Source organism: Ovis canadensis, chromosome 18 (genome assembly GCF_042477335.2).
Source record: "Ovis canadensis isolate MfBH-ARS-UI-01 breed Bighorn chromosome 18, ARS-UI_OviCan_v2, whole genome shotgun sequence".
Lineage (NCBI taxonomy): Eukaryota > Metazoa > Chordata > Mammalia > Artiodactyla > Bovidae > Ovis > Ovis canadensis.
In genome coordinates this window covers 18,504,816-18,525,831 of record NC_091262.1, presented here as the reverse complement: position 1 = coordinate 18,525,831, position 21,016 = coordinate 18,504,816, and the positions used below count along the sequence as shown (strand labels likewise).

Sequence of the window (21,016 nt, the reverse complement as noted above, 5' to 3'; positions counted from 1 at the left end):
TACATTGTACTAGGAATGTAGAATGGTACAGTCACTGGAAGACAGTTTGGCAGTTTCTTAAAAAACTAAACATACTCTTAGAATACGTCATTCCAACAATTGTGCTCCTTGGTGTTTACCCAGAGGAGCTGAAACTGATGCCCAAACAAAACCCTACACAGACATAATCACCAAAAATTGAAAGCAATCAAGGTATCCCTAACTAGGTAAATGAATATCTGTAACTGTGGTACATCCACTCAATGGAATATTATTCATGCTAAAAGGAGTTATCAAGCCATGAAGAAACATGGAAGAAACTTAGAAAGCATATGACTACATGAGAGAAACCAACCTGAAAAGGCTACATGGGTGTATGATTCCAATTACATGCGTGTGCTTAGTTGCTCAGTTGTGTCCAGCTCTTTGCGACCAATGGATTGTAGCCCACCAGGCTCCTCATGGATTCTCCAGACAAGAACACTGGTGTGGGTTGCCACGCCCTCCTCCAGGGGATCTTCCCAACTGAGGGATCCAACCCAGGTCTCCTGCATTCCAAGCAGATTCTTTACCAGCTGAGCCACAAGGGAAGCTCCAATCACATGACAACCTGGAAAAGGCAAGACTATGGAGAGTGAAAAGACCAGTTGCCAGAAGTCAAGGGATGAAGGGAGGAATGAATACGTGGAGCACAGGGCTTTAAGGGCAGTGAAACTACTCTGACTGCTACTACAATGACGGATACATGTGACTACGCATCTGTCTAAACCCACAGGAGGCACAACGCTGAAAAGAAACCCTAATGCGAACCATGGATTTGGGTGATTATGATGCGTCAACGTAGGTTTATCAACTGTAACCCAGGTACCACTCTGGCATCCCATCTGGGGACGCTGATAATGAGGGAGACTATAATGATGATGATACATGATAATGATATATGATAGATATATATATGATAATGAGGGATGCTGATAATGAGGGAGACTATATATGTGTGCAGGCAGAAGATATATGGGAAACCCCTGTACCTTTCTCCCAATCTTGCTGTGAACCTAAAACTTCTCTAAAAAATACACAGTCTTTCAAACAAAACAAAAACTAAGTATGCAACTACCATATGATCCAGTAATTTACACACTTGGGCACTTATTCCAGGAAAATAAAGACCTATATTCACACAAATACCTGTATGTGAAAGTTCACAGTAGGTTTATTCACAGCATAAAACCAGAGACAAACCAGATGCCCTTCAATGGATGAACAGTTAACTATGAATGATGAATAGTTAACTGTATATGGATGAATAAATAACTATGGTATATCCATACTGCTCAGTAATAAGAAGGAAAGAACTACAGACACATGCAGCGATTTGGATGACGCTTCAGGGGATCATGCTGAGAGGAAAAAGCCCGTGTCAAAAGGCTGCATACTGTACGGTTCAATCTTGAAACACCCACAACTAGAGCACTGGAGAGATCAGTGGCTGCCAGAGGTCAGGGAGGGTCGTTTCCACTTGGTGAGCAGGGTTATAAAGGCCCTATGACAACAGAGTTTACAGAGAACATACTAATCTATATATGTAACAAAACTGCACTGAACTAAATATACACACACAGAAAGGAATGCAGGTAAAAGGAGAGCCCAAGTAGGAGCAGTACACTGGTTGTATCAATATCAATCCCGGTTGTGGTACAGTACCAGTTTTGCAAGACACTACCATTGGAGGGTACACAAGATCTCTCTTTATTATTTCTTACAACTTCAAGTGAATTTACAATGAGCTCAGGTTAAAGCTAAATCAAAAAAAAATAACTTGGCTATAGACATCAGCCTTCGGATCCTTAGCAACAATATGCATAGGACTTCATTAATATCAAGGAATTAATTAATGTCAATACTAAAATATAAACATAAACATATTAGGGCTTCCCTCAGTTCAGTTTAGTCGCTCAGTCGTGTCCGACTCTTTGCGACCCCATGAATCTCAGCACACCAGGCCTCCCTGTCCACCACCATCTCCCAGAGTTCACTCAGACTCACATCCATCGAGTCAGTGATGCCATCCAGCCATCTCATCCTCGGTCGTCCCCTTCTCCTCCTGCCCCCAATCCCTCCCAGCATCAGAGTCTTTTCCAATGAGTCAGCTCTTCTCATAAGGTGTCCAAAGTACTGGAGCTTTCAGCTTTAGCATCATTCCTTCCAAAGAAATCCCAGGGTTGATCTCCTTCAGAATGGACTGGTTGGATCTCCTTGCAATCCAAGGGACTGTCAAGAGTCTTCTCCAACACCACAGTTCAAACGCATCAATTCTTCGGCGCTCAGCTTTCTTCACAGTCCAGCTCTCACATCCATACAGGAAAAACCACAGCCTTGACTAGACGGACCTTAGTCGGCAAAGTAATGTCTCTGCTTTTGAATATACTATCTAGGTTGGTCGTAACTTTTCTTCCGAGTAAGCATCTTTTAATTTCATGGCTGCAGTCACCATCTGCAGTGATTCTGGAGCCCAAAAAAATAGAGTCTGACACTGTTTCTACTGTTTCCCCATCTATTTCCCATGAAGTGATGGGACCAGGTGCCATGATCTTTGTTTTATGAATGCTGAGCTTTAAGCCAACTTTTTCACTCTCCTCTTTCACTTTCATCAAGAGGCTTTTTAGCTCCTCTTCACTTTCTGCCAGAAGGGTAGTGGCATCTGCATATCTGAGGTTATTGATATTTCTCCCAGCAATCTTGATTCCAGCTTGTGTTTCTTCCAGCCCAGCGTTTCTCATGATGTACTCTGCATAGAAGTTAAATAAGCAGGGTGACAATATGCAGCCTTGATGCACTCCTTTTCCTATTTGGAACCAGTCTGTTGTTCCATGTCCAGTTCTAACTGTTGCTTCCTGACCTGCATACAGATTTCTCAAGAGGCAGGTTAGGTGGTCTGGTATTCCCATCTCTTTCAGAATTGTCCACAGTTTATTGTGATCCACACAGTCAAAGGCTTTGGCATAGTCAATAAAGCAGAAAGAGATGTTTTTCTGGAACTCTCTTGCTTTTTCCATGATCCAGCGGACGTTGGCAATTTGATCTCTGGTTCCTCTGCTTTTTCTAAAACCAGCTTGAACGTCAGGGAGTTCACCGTTCACGTATTGCTGAAGTCTGGCTTGGAGAATTTTGAGCATTACTTTACTAGCGGCTCAGATAGTAAAGAATCTGCCTGCAATGCAGGAGACCTGGTTCTGATCCCTGGGAAGATTCCCGGGAGAAGGGAACGGCTGCCCACTCCAGTATTCTTGTCTGGAGAATTCCATGGACAGAGTAGACTGGTGTGTTTTAGTCCATGGGTTGCAAAGAGTCAGACAAGACTGAGCAACTAACACTTTGGGCTTTTCAGGTGGCACTAGTGGTGAAGAACCTGCCTGGCAATGCAAGAGATAACCCAATGGTCTGATCACTCACCTAGAGCCAGACATGTTGGAGTCCGAAGTCAAGTGGGCCTTAGAAAGCAAAACTATGAACAAAAACAGTGGAGGTGATGGAATTCCAGCTGAGCTATTTCAAATCCTAAAAGATGATGCTGTGAAAGTGCTGCACTCAATATGCCAGCAAATTTGGAAAACTCAGCAGTGGCCACAGGACTGGAAAAGGTCAGTTTTCATTCCAATCCCAGAGAAAGGTAATGACAAAGAATGTTCAAACTACTGCACAATTGCACTCATTTCACATGCTAGTAAAGTAATGCTCAAATTCTCCAACCTAGGCTTCAACAGTGTGTGAACGGAGAAATTTCAGATGTTCAAGCTGGTTTTAGAAAAGGGAGAACATTCAACATTCAACATTCAAAAAACTAAGATCATGGCATCTGACTCCATCACTTCATGGTAAATAGATGGGGAAACAAGGGAAACGGTGAGGTTTTATTTTCTTGGGCTCCAAAATCACTGCAGATGGCGACTGAAGCCACAAAATTAAAAGATGCTTGCTCCTTGGAAGAAAAGCTATGACAAACTTGGACAGAGCATGAAAAAGCAGAGACATTATTTTGCTAACAAAGGTCTATACAGTCAAAGCTATGGTTTTTCCAGTAGTCATAAATGGATATAAGAGTTGGACCATAAAGAAGGCTGAGCTTTGAAGAATTTGTGCTTTTGAACTGTGGTGTTGGGAGAACATTCTTGAGAGTCCCTTGGACTTAAAGGAGATCAAAGCAGTCAATCCTGAAGGAAATCAATCCTGAATATTCATTGTAAAGACTGATGCTGAAGCTGAAGCTCCAATACTGAGGCCATCTGATGCGAAGAACTGACTCATTAGAAAAAGACCTTGATGCTGATGCTAAGAAAGATTGAAGGTGGGAGGAGATGGGGACAACAGAGGACCAGATGGTTGGATGGCATCACCAACTCGATGGATGTTAGTCTGAACAAGCTCTGGGAGCTGATGGTAGACAGGGAAGCCCGGCGTGCTGCAGTCCATGGGTTCCCAGAGTCGGACATGACTGACAGACTGAACAACAGTGCAAGAGATGTAGGAGACACGGGTTTGATCGCGAAGAGTCAGACAGAACTGAAGTAACTTAGCACGCGTGCGTGTAAACACATTAGTACTCTGCTCTTAAATATTTCTGGACTGAAAACTGAGGATGGTTATTTAAAAATATATATATTTTTAAATTCCTAAGAAATAGCACCTTTAAGTGCAGTCTATTTACTATACAACATTCTCCCACAACTTAATTTTAAAATTATCAAAAAAGAAGCTGTTAGTAATTTACACCTTGTCTTGTAATAAAAAAAGATGACCACTTCTTTTAGAAAGTTTTTATATATAATCTCTGCATTAAATTTGGAATACAGGAAAATAACTACTTTCATGATGAATATATAAAGTAAAAAAAACTTTTCTATGAGAAGCTAATAGTTTCCTAAGTGACTGGAATTTCTCAATATGGAGCAACAATATGCCTAACACAACAGTAGGTTAAAATCCGACTGAAGGCTGAGAGCTACTCTCTCTCTCTCTCTCTCCATTTACAAGGATACTGTGATTCTTAAGGCAGAAGCTGAGGCACTCTAAACAAAGGCTGCTTCTGAGATTCCAGTCCCTCCCCCTCAACTAATACAGCATTTACTTTGTCCAGAAAAATAAAATGGGTCTGGGTCTGGTTAGACTCTACAGAAAGCTGGGAGGGGGAGGAGACTCTGGGTGGCAGTGCCAAGGTTTGGAAAGGCTGAAAAGGTGGTGAAGGACTGAGAAGGCCCAGAAAATGAAAGGACAGAGGTTCCCATCACCCATGTCCACCGCCAGGGCCACCACCGCTGGTCAACTCCAATTTCAAGAGCACCTCCCTACCCCCAGAGGCAGAAGAAGGGAGGGTATGTTCCCACGCCGTGTCCTGGGCTAGGCACCTTCCCTTCGCCCTACTGGTTCTACCCTTCCCTTTCTCCGCACCCATACATGCTGCAGAAGGAGACCTGTGGTGTGGCTGGGTGGGGACAGGCTGTTCTTTCCAGGTTCAGGAACTGTTCCTTCCACCTACCTCCAGGCCAAGAGCACTACTGACAGTTACCAGGCCCCAGGGAACGCCATCCTTTGCTCATTTCCTTAAACAAGTTTTAGCTGCCTCAGAATCACTTGCAAGGCACATAAGAGCAGATGCATGCCTGGGAGTTTCAGACACAGTAGTTCTGGGATGGGGGCCCCCAATTTTTATTTCTAATAAGTTTCCAGGTTACTGCTAAAACACTAAGAACACTCAGACCCTGTCTCATGTTTGTAAATTGACCTATTAAATTCTTGTTGGCAGAACTGATACAAGTCAGGTGATTTTTTCTTTTTTTTTTTTTAGTATAAAGAAAAAGCCTGATAATTAACTTATAAAGACTTAAAATATATGATTAAGGCAATACTTAACAGTGTTTTTCTCCCAAAGTGCTATACTGGTAAGAGCCTGGAATCTGAGGTCTACAGTCACATGTCTCTACCACATCACGGTTACCAAAGCTACTAAGCCTCATTCTCCTTCCATGTTCAAGGACATGACGACACTGGCGGGGTTAAGTGAAGTGTGACTGTCTCCACAGTAATCCCCAGCGCACATCTGTCAGTGTTTCCTGCGCCCCAGCTGGAAACAAGACAACACAGGGCGGGACGGACTCCAGGCCCCGTCCCCCGACTCCTTTCTGTTACATCCTTTGCACTTCTATTTACAGTGTAAAATGGCTAAAAGAGAACGAACATGATGGGAGAAAAAACAATGCTCCTCCCCCATTTTTAAGGGGGCGGCAAGTTAAGAAAGGCACAAATAGAAGTCACTGTTTACCAGATTCTTTTTTTTTAATCAAGGTATAATTGATATATTAATACATTATATTAGTTTCAGGTGTACAACATGACACTCATCTATATATTGCAAAATGACCACCATGATATATCCAGTTAACATCCATCACCAAAATTTCAAAAAAGTTTTGTGTGTGGTGAGAACTTTTAAGATATGCTCTCTTAGCAACTTTCAAAGGCAATAGTACTGACTATTAACCAAGGTGTACATCAGCAGTCCCCAACCGTTTTGGCACCAGGGACTGGTTTCATGGAAGACAATTTTTCCACAGACTAGGGGCTGTGGTGGAGAAGGCAATGGCACCCCACTCCAGTATTCCTGCCTGGGAAATCCCATGGGCGGAGGAGCCTGGTAGGCTGCAGTCCATGGGATCGCTGAGGGTCGGACATGACTGAGCGACTTCACTTTCACTTTTCACTTTCATGCATTGGAGAAGGAAATGGCAACCCACTCCAGTGTTCTTGCCTGGAGAATCCCAGGGACGGGGAAGCCTGCTGGGCTACCGTCTATGGGGTCGCACAGAGTCGGACACGACTGAAGTGACTTAGCAGCAGCAGCAGGGGCTGTGGGGGAATGGTTTTGGAAGAATTCAAGCTCATTTACTGTGCACTTTCTTTCTTTTATTACTACATGATATATAATGAAATAATTACACCACCCACCATAATGCAGAATCAGTGGTAGCCCTGAGTTTGGTTTCTTGCAACTAGAGTCCCATCTGGGGGTGATGGGAGACAGTGATGCCCGAAGTGTGCTGCTTATGTCTGTCTACTCCATAATCTCGTCGTGGTTGCTGTCATTGCAAAAAACCCCGCTTCACAAAAAGAGGATGCTGGAAATGGAAGCAGGCGTTTTAGTGCTTCTGTGGCAATCTCAGGATATTCTGCTGTGAGTTTAATCCAGAACTTATGGAGATCTGCAGTTGTCTCAAACATACTTTTAAGGCCACTGTAATTTGTGATCTCAAGCAGTTGATTCTCTACTTGCACAAAGTAGATTCACCTGGCTTATTCACAAATGGGTCACGGATCTGTTCCTTCCCAGTTGAGAGGTCTTTTGTGGTTGGGAAGTAATGCTGACTCTTTTGAAAGCTGACACAGGTGATCACGCACCAGCTGGGAGAAAGACCCTGACTCAGTCTCTTTCAAAATCTCTGCTAATGTTTGAAATATGTCAAAAACCCCAGTGTTCACTCATCAAGCCGTAATTCCAGTTTGGCTTTGAATACAGCCACTTTTCTGCCAGCTTGAACACATTGGTCCTTTTCCCTATAGTGATAGATTGAGTTCACTGAGCAGGTTGAATATGTCACACAAGTAAGCAAGGTTTGCAACCCATTCTGTGTCACTGAAATGTGCTGCCACTGGTGACTGTTTTTCTAAAAGAAATCTCTGGAGCAGCTCTCATAACTCAAAAACTCTGGCCAGTGATCTACCTTTAGAAAACTATCTGTGTATAAGAGAAGACATATAAGCTCTGCATCCATCTCCTCACACAGCTATATGAACAGACGTGAGTTAAGGGCATGTACTTTAATGTGGTTAACAATTTTCATCACATCCTATAAAACATTGTTAAGCTCAGGTGGCATTTTTCAGCTAGCCAGCGTTTCTCTATGGATGATACCATGTGAAGGCTCACAGTCAAAGGCGACCTCTTTGACCCGATTAGTGAAGCTAAACAGTCGTCCAGTCACGGCAGCCGCTCCATCCGGGCACATACTAACACAAAATGACCAATTCAGTTTCCCCGATAAGTAGTCATTCAATGACTGGAATAGTTCTGCAGCTGTGGTGTTGGCTGGCAACAAAAATGCGCATAATATTGTTATGCACACCCTCCTGAAAATATTGCACGAAGACAAGCTTTGTTGCCTTGTTGTCCACATTGGTAGACTTGTCAACATGGATTACATGCCACAGCGACTCATTAATCCTAATAATTGTGCCTCAAGATCCTCTGCTGTTTCATCAGTTCATCTAGTTACGGTGTTGGTCAAAAGCGGAACACGTGTCACCTTTTGAACTGAAGCCTCTCCTAAAAGTTCAGGACAATGTCCTTAAGCGGCGGGCAGGATCAGCTCTTCACCAACAGGAAAGGGCTTCTTACTTAGCTTTATAGATGCTGTCAGCCACTAAGAATGATGCTCTCACTGCAGACACACTGGATGAAGTGGTGGCCTTCAATAACTGCTTCTGGTTTTCGTATTCATGTCTTTTTTCTTTTGGAAAACTCCAAAGACTTGTCTTTTAATGCAGAGTGCTTGGTCTCCAAGTGGCAAAGAATTTTCAAAAGTTTCATGGCTTTGTTGGATAGCCAGTGTCTCCACATATGATACAAAGTGAGCTTGGAGAATATGAAGCACCTGATGCAATGAACCCATAATTTAAGTGGAACTCAGTATTTCTTTTATATGCAGCTTTCTTTTTGCTGACAGTCTTAAGAGTTTTCTGCTGTCTCATCATTGAATGTTGCCCTCTTTTCAAAGAAACTCTCCAGTGATGTTTGTTTTTCACTCATGTTGGCTAGGGTTAGCTTGTGGACTTACCAAAACTGTGACTAAGACACGTGTGTAGAGTAGGAAAGAGGGCACAGACAGAAGTGGTAAATAAAACAATGGGCAGGCCATGCACAGACTAAAATAAGTATCAGATTCTGACTTAAATCCTGCCACCAGATACAGCTGTACAGTTGAAGTACATCAGCTCACTTATCACTAGAAAGCCTACCACCAGATGTAGCTTAACTGTCACCTGCCACTCACTGCTGGGTTTTGATGAGTCTGCAAGCAGCTCATTTATTATGGCTCTGTGCAGTCAAACCTTTCTGCTAATGATAATCTGTATTTGCCGCCCCTCCCCAGTTGGAGGCGTCACCACCTCAGCTCCACCTCAGATTGTCAGGCTTAAGACTCTCATAAGCAGTGTGCAACCGAGATCCTTTCATGCGCAATTCACAGTAGGGTTTGCTCTGTGAGACTCTAAAGCCGCAGGTGATCTAACAGGAAGTGAAGATGAGTGGCAAGGTGAGAAATGAGGAGTGGCTGTAAATACAGATGGAAGACAGAGAAGCTTCCCTGCTCATCTCCTGCAGTGAAGCCTGGTTCCTAACAGACCACGGACTGATGACAGTAACGGCTCCTGGCCCAGGCGTGGGGGACCTCTGCTGTACATTACAGCTCCACGTCTTATTTATTTTATAACTGACCATTTGTAACTTCAGATCCCCTTCATTCATTTGCCCTCCACTTCCACCCACCCCTCCAATCTCTAACAAACACCAACCTGTTTTCTGCATCCAAGACCTTGGTGTTTTTGTTATTTTCTTTATCCATTCATCCATCAATACACACTTAGTTTCTATAAACCACACAGCAAAGGAATCAAGTAGTAAAATGCAAACATAACCCACAAAATGGGAGAAAATATTTGAAAGCCACATATCTGATAAGAGGTTGATATCCAAAACATACAACGAATTCACATAAATTCTACAGCAAAGAATCCTCCCAAGTCAAAAAACAAAAAGCTGATTAAAAAATGGGCAGAGAATCTGAACAGACATTTTTCCAAAGACATACAGATGGCCAGCTGGTAATACTAAAAGATGCTTAACATCAGTAGTCATCAGGGAAATGCAAGTCAAAACCACAATGAGGTATTACCTCATTAGATTGGCTGTTTATCAAAAAGACAAGAAATAACAAGTCTTGGTAAGGATGTGGAGAAAATGGAGCCCTGTGTATTGCTGGTAGGAATATAAGTTAGTGCAGTCTCTATAGAAACCAGTATAGAGGGCCTCAAAAAACTTAAAACTAGAACTATTACATGAAACAGCAGTTTCACTTCTGGCTATTTATCCAATGGAAATAAAAACACTAACTTGAAAAGATATATACTCCCCTATGTTCAATGCAACATTATTCACAATAGCCAAGACATGGAAGCAACCTGAGTGTCTATTAAAAAGATGAATGGATAAAGAAAATGTGACTTTTCTATAGATACAGATATTATTGTTCAGTCATTAAAAAAAAAAAAAAGATGAAATCTTGTCACTTGTGACAACGTGGATGGACCTTGAGGGTAGTATGCTAAAAAAGTCAGATAAAGAGAAATACCATATGATCTCTTTGACATGTGGAATCTTAAAAAATAAATAAATAAAGCTTCCCAGTGGTGCTAGTGGTAAAGAATCCTCTTGCCAGTGCAGGAGATCAAGAAAGTGGGTTGGATCCCTGAGCTGGGAATCCCCTGGAGTAGGAAATGGCAACCCACTCTAGTATTCTTGTCTGGAAAATGCCATAGACAGAGGAGCCAGACAGGCTACAGTCCATAGGGCTGCAAAGAGTCGAAAAAGACTGAGCATACGCACATACGAAAACAACAAATTCACAGATACAGAGAACAGACTGGTGTTTGCCAGTAACAGGGGGTGGCGTGTGGGCAAAACAGGTGAATGTAGAGTACAGTGACTATACATTCATGGGATGTAATGCACAGTGCAGTGACTGTAGTTAACAATGCTGTATTGTACATTGTTCCCATTGCTAAGGGAGTAATCTTAAAAGTTCTCATCACACACACAAAAAACCTATGTGAGGACACGCATGCTAACTAGACTTATTGGGATGATCACTTTACAGTATATACAAATATTGAATCATTATGTTGCTCATCTGAAACTAATATGGGCTTCCCTACTAGCTCAGCTGGTAAAGAATCAACCTGCAATGCAGGAGACCAAGTTTGATTCTTGGGTTGGGAAGATTCCTGCTACCCACTCAAGTATTCTTGGGCTTCCCTGGTGGTTCAGATGGTAAAGAATCTGCCTGCAGTGCAGGAGACCTGAGTTCGATCCCTGGATTGGGAAGATCCCCTGGAGATGGGCATGGCAAGCCACTCCAGTATTCTTGCCTGGAGAATCCCATGGGCAGAGGAGCCTGGTGGGCTACAGTCCATGGGGTCACAAAGAATCGGACACAACTAAGTGACTAAGCATAGCTCAGCTTCAAATATAATGACTTTCTCCAGCAAGGTTAGGTCCTCCTGAGATACCTAGACTCAGTCTTCTAGAATTACTATCCTCTTACAGAATATGTCATAATTGTACTTTAAATGATCTGTGCAATGATTTCTAAGACTCCTTCTTTAAAGTGGAGTCTAGTTCATTACTTCTTCCCCAGCTCCTAGCACAACGCCAGATACACAGTAGGCATTAAATATTTATTGAATGTTTTGATAGCTGAATATTGTTTCAGTCAAGTTCTCAGAGATCTACTAACTTCATTCATTTGGTGTTCATTAGTAATATTTATGTCTGAAATAATCCTAAAATCAGCTACAAAGTTCATTTTAGTACTGTTTTAATCTCAAAAAAACCTTTCAACTGCTGTGTAACTTTTAACTTCTGAATTTTAAAATACAATAAAACTTTCATGTCAAAAAATAAATGTTATACATAGCAGTACTATCCATACTAGGGCTTGAGTTCTGAGTTCATTCAATCTTTACTGTGTTACCTAACACTGTGCTCAATGTGCTGGAGCTACATGCGTTGAGTCACAGTAATGGGCGAATTAAAACTACCCTGAAGGGAAAAAAAAGTCTGATCAGGGCTATAAGGAAGCTCAAGAGCCAGTAGTTAGCTTCTTTCCTTTCAGCATTTTTTTTTGTTGGGACTGTAAGGTCAAAGTCTATAAAGAGGAATTTCTATATCCAGCCCCTTCCCCCTTTCCTGCCAGGTACTGCTGAACAAAGTTATGCTGGAAGGCAGATGACAGACTGTCTGGTGGCCATATTAACAACATGTAGGTTTCAACTTCCCTGTAGTCACAAAAACGGTATCTGCTGTCATTCACGGCATAACCTGCTCTCTCTCTGTATTATCAACACCGCCTCATTTAAGGGCTGAGACACAGTCTCCTGGGCAGTGATTCTTGACTTCAGTCACACAGTCAACTCACTGGGGCACTAGGAAAAATGCCTGAGCCCTGGGCACCAAGTAAGTCAGAGTTGCTGCAGTGGGGCTTGAACATTTTTCCAATGATCAAGCACTCTTCTATACGGGGTAGAAACTCAATTTAAGACTGAGTCAGGGTTTTATGGGGGCTTCCCTAGTACCTCAGCTGGTAAAGAATCTGCCTGCAATGCAGGAGACCCTGGTTCGATTCCTGAGTTGGGAAGATCCCCTGGAGGAAGGCATAGCAACTCACTCCAGTGTTCTTGCCTGGAGAATCCCCATGGACAGAGGAGCCTAGCCTAGCCGGATCAAAAGGTTGCAAAGAGTTGAATACAACTGAGCAACTAAGCACAGCAGGGTTTTATGAACTAAAACATCATAAACGCTGATCTGGAATTACTTCATTTATATGTTGTAAAATTAGTGTTTCCATTTGTGTGAATTTGATATCACCTAATTAAATGCAAAGTGAAGTATGTCTGGTGAAATCTAATCAAGTTTAATTTGCTAAATGTATTATGCAATCTAAACTGCTAAATCAATGAAAAGTTATAGTTTAAGAATTATCAAATTTGAGATCAACAACACAATAAATCAATTTGGAATTATCTAGCAGAACATTCTATGAATGCATGGTATGCCATGTTCCCTGGTTGTGATATAATTATCTCTCAGTAATCTTGCAAACTGTTGCAACCTGAACAAAGGATTTCAAGTGAAAAATAAATGACCAGAGAAAGGAAAAGCTAGGAAAAGTTAGGACACAACTCAGATACCAGCTTCTGTTAAGAAGCTCACAGACCTTCATGTCTTGGTTGAAGCAACATTTAGCAACACACTGAAATGCATGGGGCTGACAATGCTGTGAGACTGAACGTGTCCTCCACAACTTCACAGATTTATTCGTTTATTTTATTCTTTTTGGAATTCAAAACTGCCTGATTCTATAGTCGGTAAACTTTGTAAAACTGAACTTACAACCTACATTCATACTGGTAAAATACCACTGTCAACAGTTTCTTTTTCTTTTTACACTGGAGTCCCATTGCTAAGAAACCTGAAAATCACTGGCCCAGATAATTCATAAAGCCTCTATGCAATTCCAGAACCGAAGAGTGCTAGCAGATGTCAGGTAGCAATCTGGGTTTCCAAGAAGGAGGCACCAATTATTTAGGCAAAATGTACCAATAAAAGTCTAGAAACTCATAACACAAGTTGTTTTTTTTTTTTTTGGCCATGCCATATGGGTCATGGGATTTTAGTTCTCCGACCAGAGAATGTATAGTCCAAATCCCTTGACTGCCATGGAATACCCCAAGGCACATGTATTGTCAAAAGTGTGTGAAATGTCTGAAGACAAAAAAAAGAGTATGCAAAAATAAAGTTGGTAGTTGTATTGAAGTTTAGGTATTATAAGCTGTGGTTCAAACTTTCTGTGATATTATTTGTTTTTATAATAAATCAGGAAGAAATCATGAGAGAATTGAAAGATCAGAAGTAGCTAATGTATCATACCACTTAATATGTCTGAATATAACTGGTTTCTAGTTAAAATTCAGTTATGTATTTTAAGGATAAAGAGAAATTAAATTTTTTAACACTGGAAATTATACATGCAAAAATATGTAGTAGCCTTCAAAGTAGTTTTTTTAGGAAGAGTGATCTCCAAGTAGAGTACCATTGTTCCACGCTCCTGTTGAAATCCCTTTGGAAACTGCTTGCAGTCCTGCACATATTCCTGAATATACAGTTAGATACTACGCTTCCTGGGTGGGTTTGGTTTAAAAAAACAGAAGCTTTTAAAAACTTATCCTGTATAATTTGCAGCCTGGCTCTTAGTAGTATACAACTTCTACTTTTTTCTAACTTAAGCAAATGTTTAGTAAGAATGTTCTTTCAAGAATTTGTATTTTCTGAAAAGCCTTACGCAGAACAAGAGAAAGAAGTCTTTAGGGCTACCAATGTGACTATTAACACTGATCCACACTATTTCAGTGCCTTCTCTATCATGTATGATGGCTCTCAATTTATAATACATTTTTTCACTCTCCTACCCCTGCCAAGTCTTTAAGGCTTTTTCCTAAAGGGAGTTTCTGATTACCAACATCATCAGAACTGCTGGCCAAAGGGGTATATTCTTTAAAGGAAAAATAGGCACATGTTCACATAGATAATAATTGTGTAGTCCCTCCATTAAAAAATATTTTGCTTTGGGATTTCTCTGGTGGGCCAGTGGTTAAGAGTGTGAGTTCCCACTGAAGGGGGCATAAGTTTGATTGCTGGTCTGGGAACTAAGATCCCACGTGGCATTTGGTGCTACTAAAACAGTAAGTAAATAAATTTGCCTTTTTCTGAACACAGGGAAGCCTGGCACACTGCATCCACGTGGTTGCAAAGAGTTGGACAGGACTTAGCAACTGAACACCACCACCACACACACACACACAAATTCCTGACAAGTCAGTCTCTCTTGGAGCCCGTTCTCCCTCTCTGGAGATTCCTTCTCAGACATCCTTGCTCAGTTCTCCTCCTACAGTCATTTCTGGGTAGAAACTGGTTCTAGGACCCCTCAGGGGTACCAAAATCATAGATGCTTAAGTCCCTTATTTGCATATAATCCAGCCACATCCAACATTTGTTGGATCAGAGAGAAAACAAGGGAATTTCAGAAAAACACCTACTTCTGCTTCACTCAAAAGCCTTTGACTGTGGAAAATTCTTAAAGGGATGGCAATACCAGACCATCTTACCTATCTCCTGAGAAACTTGTATGCAGGTCAAGAAGCAATAGTTAGAACTGGACATGGAACAACAGTCTGGTTCAATATTGGGGAAAGGAGTATGTCAAGGCTGTAAATTGTCACTCTGCTTATTTAACTTATACCCAGAGCACATCATTCAAAATGCCAGGATGATGGAAGCACAGGCTGCAATCAAGATTGCCAAGGGAAATGTCAACAACCTTGAATATGCAAAGGACACCACTCTAATGGCAGAAAGTGAAGAGGAATTAAGGAGTCTCTTGATGAGGGTGAAAGAAGAGAGTGAAAAAGCTGGCTTAAAACTCAACACTGAAAAAACTAAGATCATAGCATCTGGTTCGATCACTTCATGGCAAACAGAAATGGGAAAAGTGAAAGACTTTATTTTCTTGGGCTTCAAAATCACTGCAAATGGTAACTGCAGGCATGAATATAAAAGACACTTGCTCCATGGAAGAAAAGCTATGACAAACCTAGACAGAGTATTAAAATGCAGAGACATCACTGGCCAACAAAGGTCCATCTAGTCAAAGCTATGGTTTTTCCAGTAATCATGTATGGATGTGAGAATTGGACCATAATGGCTGAGCTTCGAAGAATTGATGCTTTTGAAATGTGGTGTTGGAGAAGACTCTTCAGAGTCCCTTGGACTACAAGGAGATCAAACCAGTCAATTCTAAAGGAAATCAATCCTGAATATTCATTGGAAGGACTGATACTGAAGCTAAAGCTCCAAGACTTTGGCTACTTGATGCGAAGAGCTGACTGACTTGAAAAGATCCTGATGCTGGGAAAGATGGAAGGCAAAAGAAGAGGGAGGCAGAGGATGAGATGGTTAGATAGCATCACTGACCCAATGAACATGTATTTGAGCAAACTCTGGGAAATAGTGAAGGACATGGAAGCCTGGTGTGTTGCAGTCCATGGGGTCTCAAAGAGTTGGACACAACTTAGCGACTGAAGAACAGCAATAACAACAATGCACATCCCTCCCCTATACTTTAAATCATCTCTGGCTTACTTAGAATATATTATACAATGTAAATACTATGTAAATAGTTGCTAAGCTGGTGGCAAGTTCAAGTTTTGCTTTTTCTAACTTCCTGGAACTTCTTTCTTTTTACAACTACTTTTGACTGGAGGTTGGCTGAAACCACAGAAGCAGAACCCATGAATACAACAGAGAGCTGATTGTAGTCTCCTTAATGTTTCACAGTCTCTCAATGTCTTGAATTAATATCTCCACGCTAATAACTCCAGAACCCACAATTAAGTTTAGCTCTCTTCTGGGGTCCACTCTCAAATATCTAAATGCCAGTGGAGAACTCCACTTGGAATTTCCACAGCACCTTCAGCACAAACTCAACTCACTCTATGGTCTCTCAAAGTTGCCATCTCAGTATATGGCACCTCTATCTTCTAGTCACCCAAGCAAGAAAACTGGCTATCTTTCCAGACCTTCTCTCACCTCACTTCTTTCCACCCTTATGGCCACTGTTACAGTACACCACTCCTACCCTGGACAACCACAACAGAGTCCTTGCTAAGCAGTTGTTTCCTGACACACACTTCCTTCTGAAAAACATCTCCACTTTGATTCGGATAAAGTACAAATTCTTGAACATAGCTTAGCATGCCCTTCAAGATCTGACTCTTGGGGTCTTCTGACATCTGTGCCCCACAAATTTAGCTCCAGGTTTTCTCTGAGGGCCTCAGAAACTCTGCGCAATTTAAGGATTACTTTTCTAGGCCCATTCTCCCTAAAATCATTTTCAGCCTTTCCCCTCCCACTCTCAACCTTCAAGGAGGAAACCTCCAGTCTTGGGGAGCCTACCACATATCCAAGTCAGGATTAAAGGGCCTAGCCAAGTGCTCCTCAGCCTATACATAGTATTTCTCTCACTGAATTGTCTGTAATAATTTTCTAATTTGGTTTCCCCACACTTGACTATGAGCTTCCCTGGGTAGGCCTGAGCCCAGTTTGCCTACCTAAGCCAAGAAACAACTCATGTAGAAGGCAGAATAATGAATATTCTTGATAAATGAATGATAATGTACAATAAAATACCAGGATATCAATTTGAAATGTTTGTAGTGACCATTATCTGCCACAAAAGGTCTTAACGCATTTTATTACATAAAAGTAGTTGATATGTTGAAATACATACTTTCTTTATACAATTAGATAGGCCTTTCTTGAGGACACTGGTGGTAGCCAAACCTCTGCTGTACTGGATGACTAAGTTTATGATAATGTCAACTCTTGCCTGGACTACCACAACAGTGTTTCACATCTGCAGTAACCTTACTCTCAGCTACAGTCTTCTCCACTGAGCAGCCAGTGATCTTTTCAAAACATAAATAGATCTTCCCGACCACCTGCTACAAAGTCCTGCAAGATCTGAAGCCTGTCGTACACCCTCCACTCCCACAACCAACTTCATTATCAATCAGTTTCCCTGCTTGACTAGCTGGCCTTCTTTCTTGCAGTCCCTAGCAACGGCAAAGACTATTCCAGTCAGAGACTTTGGACTTTGATGTCTCTGCCTGCAAAATTCGCCCCCCCGCCCCCGATCTTGGCATGGCTGAGTCTTCCTCACTCAGATGGCGAGTCAAATATCACTTCTTCAGAGACCCTTCCTAGCACAAAGAGCCATCACGTCCAAGCCAAGCTCGACCCCATCCCTATCTGGTAAATCATTTCCTATCTGTCAGTCTCTTTGCTAAAGCGAAAGCTCCACGAGGGCAAAGGATTACATATATCTTGATAGCTGTTGTCTCCCTGACGGCTAGGACACTGACTAGTTTAGGGTAAATACCTGGTAAGTGAAAAAACGCACTTAATAAACACGGCCATCTCCCACATTTTCCACTCTTTTCCCTTTCATTCGCAGGAATTCTCAAGGGCCGCTGTCCTCGCAGGAAAGCCCTGGAAGCGTCACCGCCAAGCCACAGCGTCCTCTTCCGCGTGAGGCGAGGCGTGCCCAGCCGGGAGCTAACGGCACCTCAGGCCCTGGACCGCAGCCTAGGAGCCGGCGCTCGCGTCCGAAAAGCACCGAGGGCGGCGGGACGAGGAGAGCCTCCCCTCGCTTCCTGGGGACTGACACCTGCTCAGTCCTAAGCCCCGAAAACAGCCTCTCAACGGCCACACAGCCGCTTCTCCCGTCGCCGAGCGTAGCGATCTCTTCCAGTTACCTGCTGGAGATCCGCCCCAAGCCACGCCGCCTCCTCATTGCCGTTCGAGCAAGCGCCAGCCCCTTCCGGGCCACCGTAGTTCACAGAAAGTACAAGGCGCTGCCTTCTCCCGCATGCGCAGAGGTCCTGTTCGGTATATAGTGTTTCTTAGCAACCGCATGGAGTCCCTCCGCCAGGGGCGGAGCGTCGGGTGCCGCGAGGTGGAGGTGGGGAGTGAATGTGGCCAATCAGAGGCGACTCCTAGCCTCGCTCGGCACGCCTCCTCTAACTGTCGCGAATACGCAGGCCGCTTTACGGCAGGCAAGGGGTGGGGGCCGCTGGGGTAAGGAGGAGAGAAGGAAGCAACCAACCAACCAAGTCGCCCCCACCCCCCACCCCTCCCACCCACCTCAGACCTGGTTTACGGCTCCGGGCTCCGGCTCCAGTGTGGCCGCTGATTGGCTGCTGAGGGCTAGGTCCCATCCCAGTGACCCCAAAGTGCTGGAGGGAGGGGGCGGGGGTGGCCCGGTGCAAAGTGCATCCCGAAAGCCCCCTGCCTGGCGCCCCGGCGGCCGGCACTCCGGGTTCCGTGAGAGCTGGGCCGTCGCCGCCCCGAGCCCTTCTGGGCCCCTCAGTGGCCGGGCGCTCCCAGCCAGGAGCGCGGCAGCCTCCTGCCCCGAGCGCTCGGACCGGGGCTGCCCCCCGCCCGCGCCGGGACTTCCTCCCTGCACCCCTGCCCCAGGCCGCCCGGCGGCCACCGCCGCCGCCTCCGCCCGGCCGGGCCATCTGGATGCTGGCAGGCTGGGGCCGGGAGGCGCCGCGGAGGAGCAGGGACAGCCGGGTCCGGCCCTGCCCGGGCTGTTTCCTCAATGGAGAAGTTGGTGAGTGTGGAGGCGGCTGGAAGAAGGAAGGGAGGCAGCAGCTGAGGAGACAGGTAAAAGTCGGTTACCCCCGCTGAGGGGAAAGGGCCGGCCCGGGACGGAGGGGAAGCCTGCCGCTTCCTGCTGGCCCGCCCCGCTCTCTGCCCCGGGGCCGGGGAGGACGGGGCCCCGGGGCTCTGCCCCGCTCACGGGTCTCTGATTTCCAGGTGTGAGCTGGCTGGGGGGCGAGCGACGGCAGGAGAGGGTCTGCCCACCCGCCCGAGCAGCCGCAGAGCTCTGACCAGCTTCCACCGTCAAGGTAAAGAGCCAGCCCTCCCCTCCCCCATTGTTTATTCCTGGCCCCTACCTCATTAATCGGTGCTTTCTTTTCTGAATAGTTACCTGGCAATGCATCCCTTTCCTGGCTTCTAGCTTTACAGCAAAAACAAAAACGCCGCCCGTGCCCCAGTCTTTAACATTTTAATAACTTCTCTTTCCCAGGACCTTGTTTTCCGCCTTTCCCTCTGAACAGTGTTTCCATGTGTTGCATTCATCTTTTGGTACGCTCCACCATTTACCCTGCTCAGAGACTTTGAGACCTTTTTGTAGCTCCCCCAGCCCCTCTTATTCTCATAGGAATTCCCCAATTCCTTATTAATTGCTTGTTAATTCTGGATGACTCTGCTTTTTAATTAAACCACAATTTTCTGTTTTCCCCTCTTCTTTGCTATCATTCGTCTACCTCCATCAGAATATCTTTTGAGTTACCTCACAAGAGTGCGTGAAGGAAGGTTTCAGTAATAGCTTCGAATTTGTGAGTTTCAGAAAATAACGCGATGTTTTTTCCTATAGCAAAAAGTGAATCTGTGTACCTTAATAATGTGGATGATATGAAAGCAATACTCACCTGAAGCACTTATGTATAATTAACTCTTTGGGCTTTTGTGTGTTTCTGTGTGACAGATGTGTAAGGGCTATGAAACTCTTATAAAAAGATAAATCATATTTGTTATATTTCAGATTTTCTAGTACTTACAAAACTTTATGCAATATCTTATCAATCATTTGACTCTCAGGAATTTAAAAGCAAAAGAATGTTTTGGTGTGTTTAGAATGTAGGGTTTTATTTTGGCACTTTTCATAAGATTTCTCATTTTGAAACCCTTATAGAGAATTTGTTAGATGGAAATTTAAGCATCTGTATTTTGTTGCCACCTTTGAAAATGCACCAAAGGTAAGTTTAGGACATTCATGTAAGTCCTACAGAGGGGATATGAACAGGGAAATCATGTAAGAGTTAATTCAGAAATAAGCCAAGTGAATAACTTCTCTGACATCCAATAACAGGAGTATAAAGTTGCTTGTTAATCTCAGAGTTATTTTAATATCGCAGATTTTTTAGGGAATTTTACATGCAAAGAAGTGCTTAAAATAGCAAAAGTTGTTAGGAAATCTTTGACTTGGTCTCTTCCTCTGGACTTTCTGCCTTCCGGATAAAGAAATGAATCTCCTACCTGATTTTTCTAATTGTCAAGGTGCAGTACTTTTAAAGGGCTTTGAGGGTTTGCGTGTTCTTGAGACCTGGAACTGGATACCAAAATGAGAATGTATGCTACTGAATGGGACTTAAAATCAGTACTGACTAATGACTATTCCACAGTGAACATTTAGGGCAACTTTTATATGTACATGTAGAGTGCATATATGGTCAGCCATGTCCGGCTCATTGCGACCTGATTGACTGCAGCCCACCAGGCTCCTCTGTCCATGAAATTTTCCAAGCAAGAATACTGGAGTGGATTGCCATTTCCTCCTCGAGGGGATCTTCCCCACCCAGGGATCGAGCCCACATCTCTTGTGTGTCCCGTATTGGCAAGCAGATTCTTCAGCAACTGGGAACCTGGGAAGCTCCCTCTGTACATGTAGGGTTCACTGCATTTCAG

The 21,016-nt window shown here is 43.6% G+C and overlaps 2 protein-coding genes across 52 annotated transcripts in view; one reads left to right on the top strand and one right to left on the bottom strand.

Moving 5' to 3' along the window:
* Window positions 1-18,392, bottom strand: part of LINS1 (lines homolog 1) — a 30,597-nt gene extending 12,205 nt beyond the window's left edge. For 5 of the 50 annotated variants that reach the window (XM_069559134.1, XM_069559143.1, XM_069559175.1 and 2 more), the window contains exons 1-2: window positions 17,859-18,288; window positions 335-589 (exon numbers count right to left, since the gene is read on the bottom strand). The gene's annotated coding sequence lies outside the window, so the exon portion shown is untranslated. Of the gene's footprint in view, window positions 1-334; window positions 605-17,858 lie in introns of all 50 variants that reach the window. The other 45 variants (XM_069559137.1, XM_069559145.1, XM_069559142.1 and 42 more) reach the window with 31 other exon arrangements.
* Window positions 18,393-18,509: 117 nt separating this feature from the next.
* The window catches only part of ASB7 (ankyrin repeat and SOCS box containing 7), a 55,035-nt gene continuing 52,528 nt past the window's right edge, over window positions 18,510-21,016 (top strand). The window contains exons 1-2 of one of the 2 annotated variants that reach the window (XM_069559195.1): window positions 18,510-19,147; window positions 19,301-19,392. The gene's annotated coding sequence lies outside the window, so the exon portion shown is untranslated. The remainder of the gene's footprint in view (window positions 19,148-19,300; window positions 19,393-21,016) is intronic. The other variant, XM_069559196.1, reaches the window with a different exon arrangement.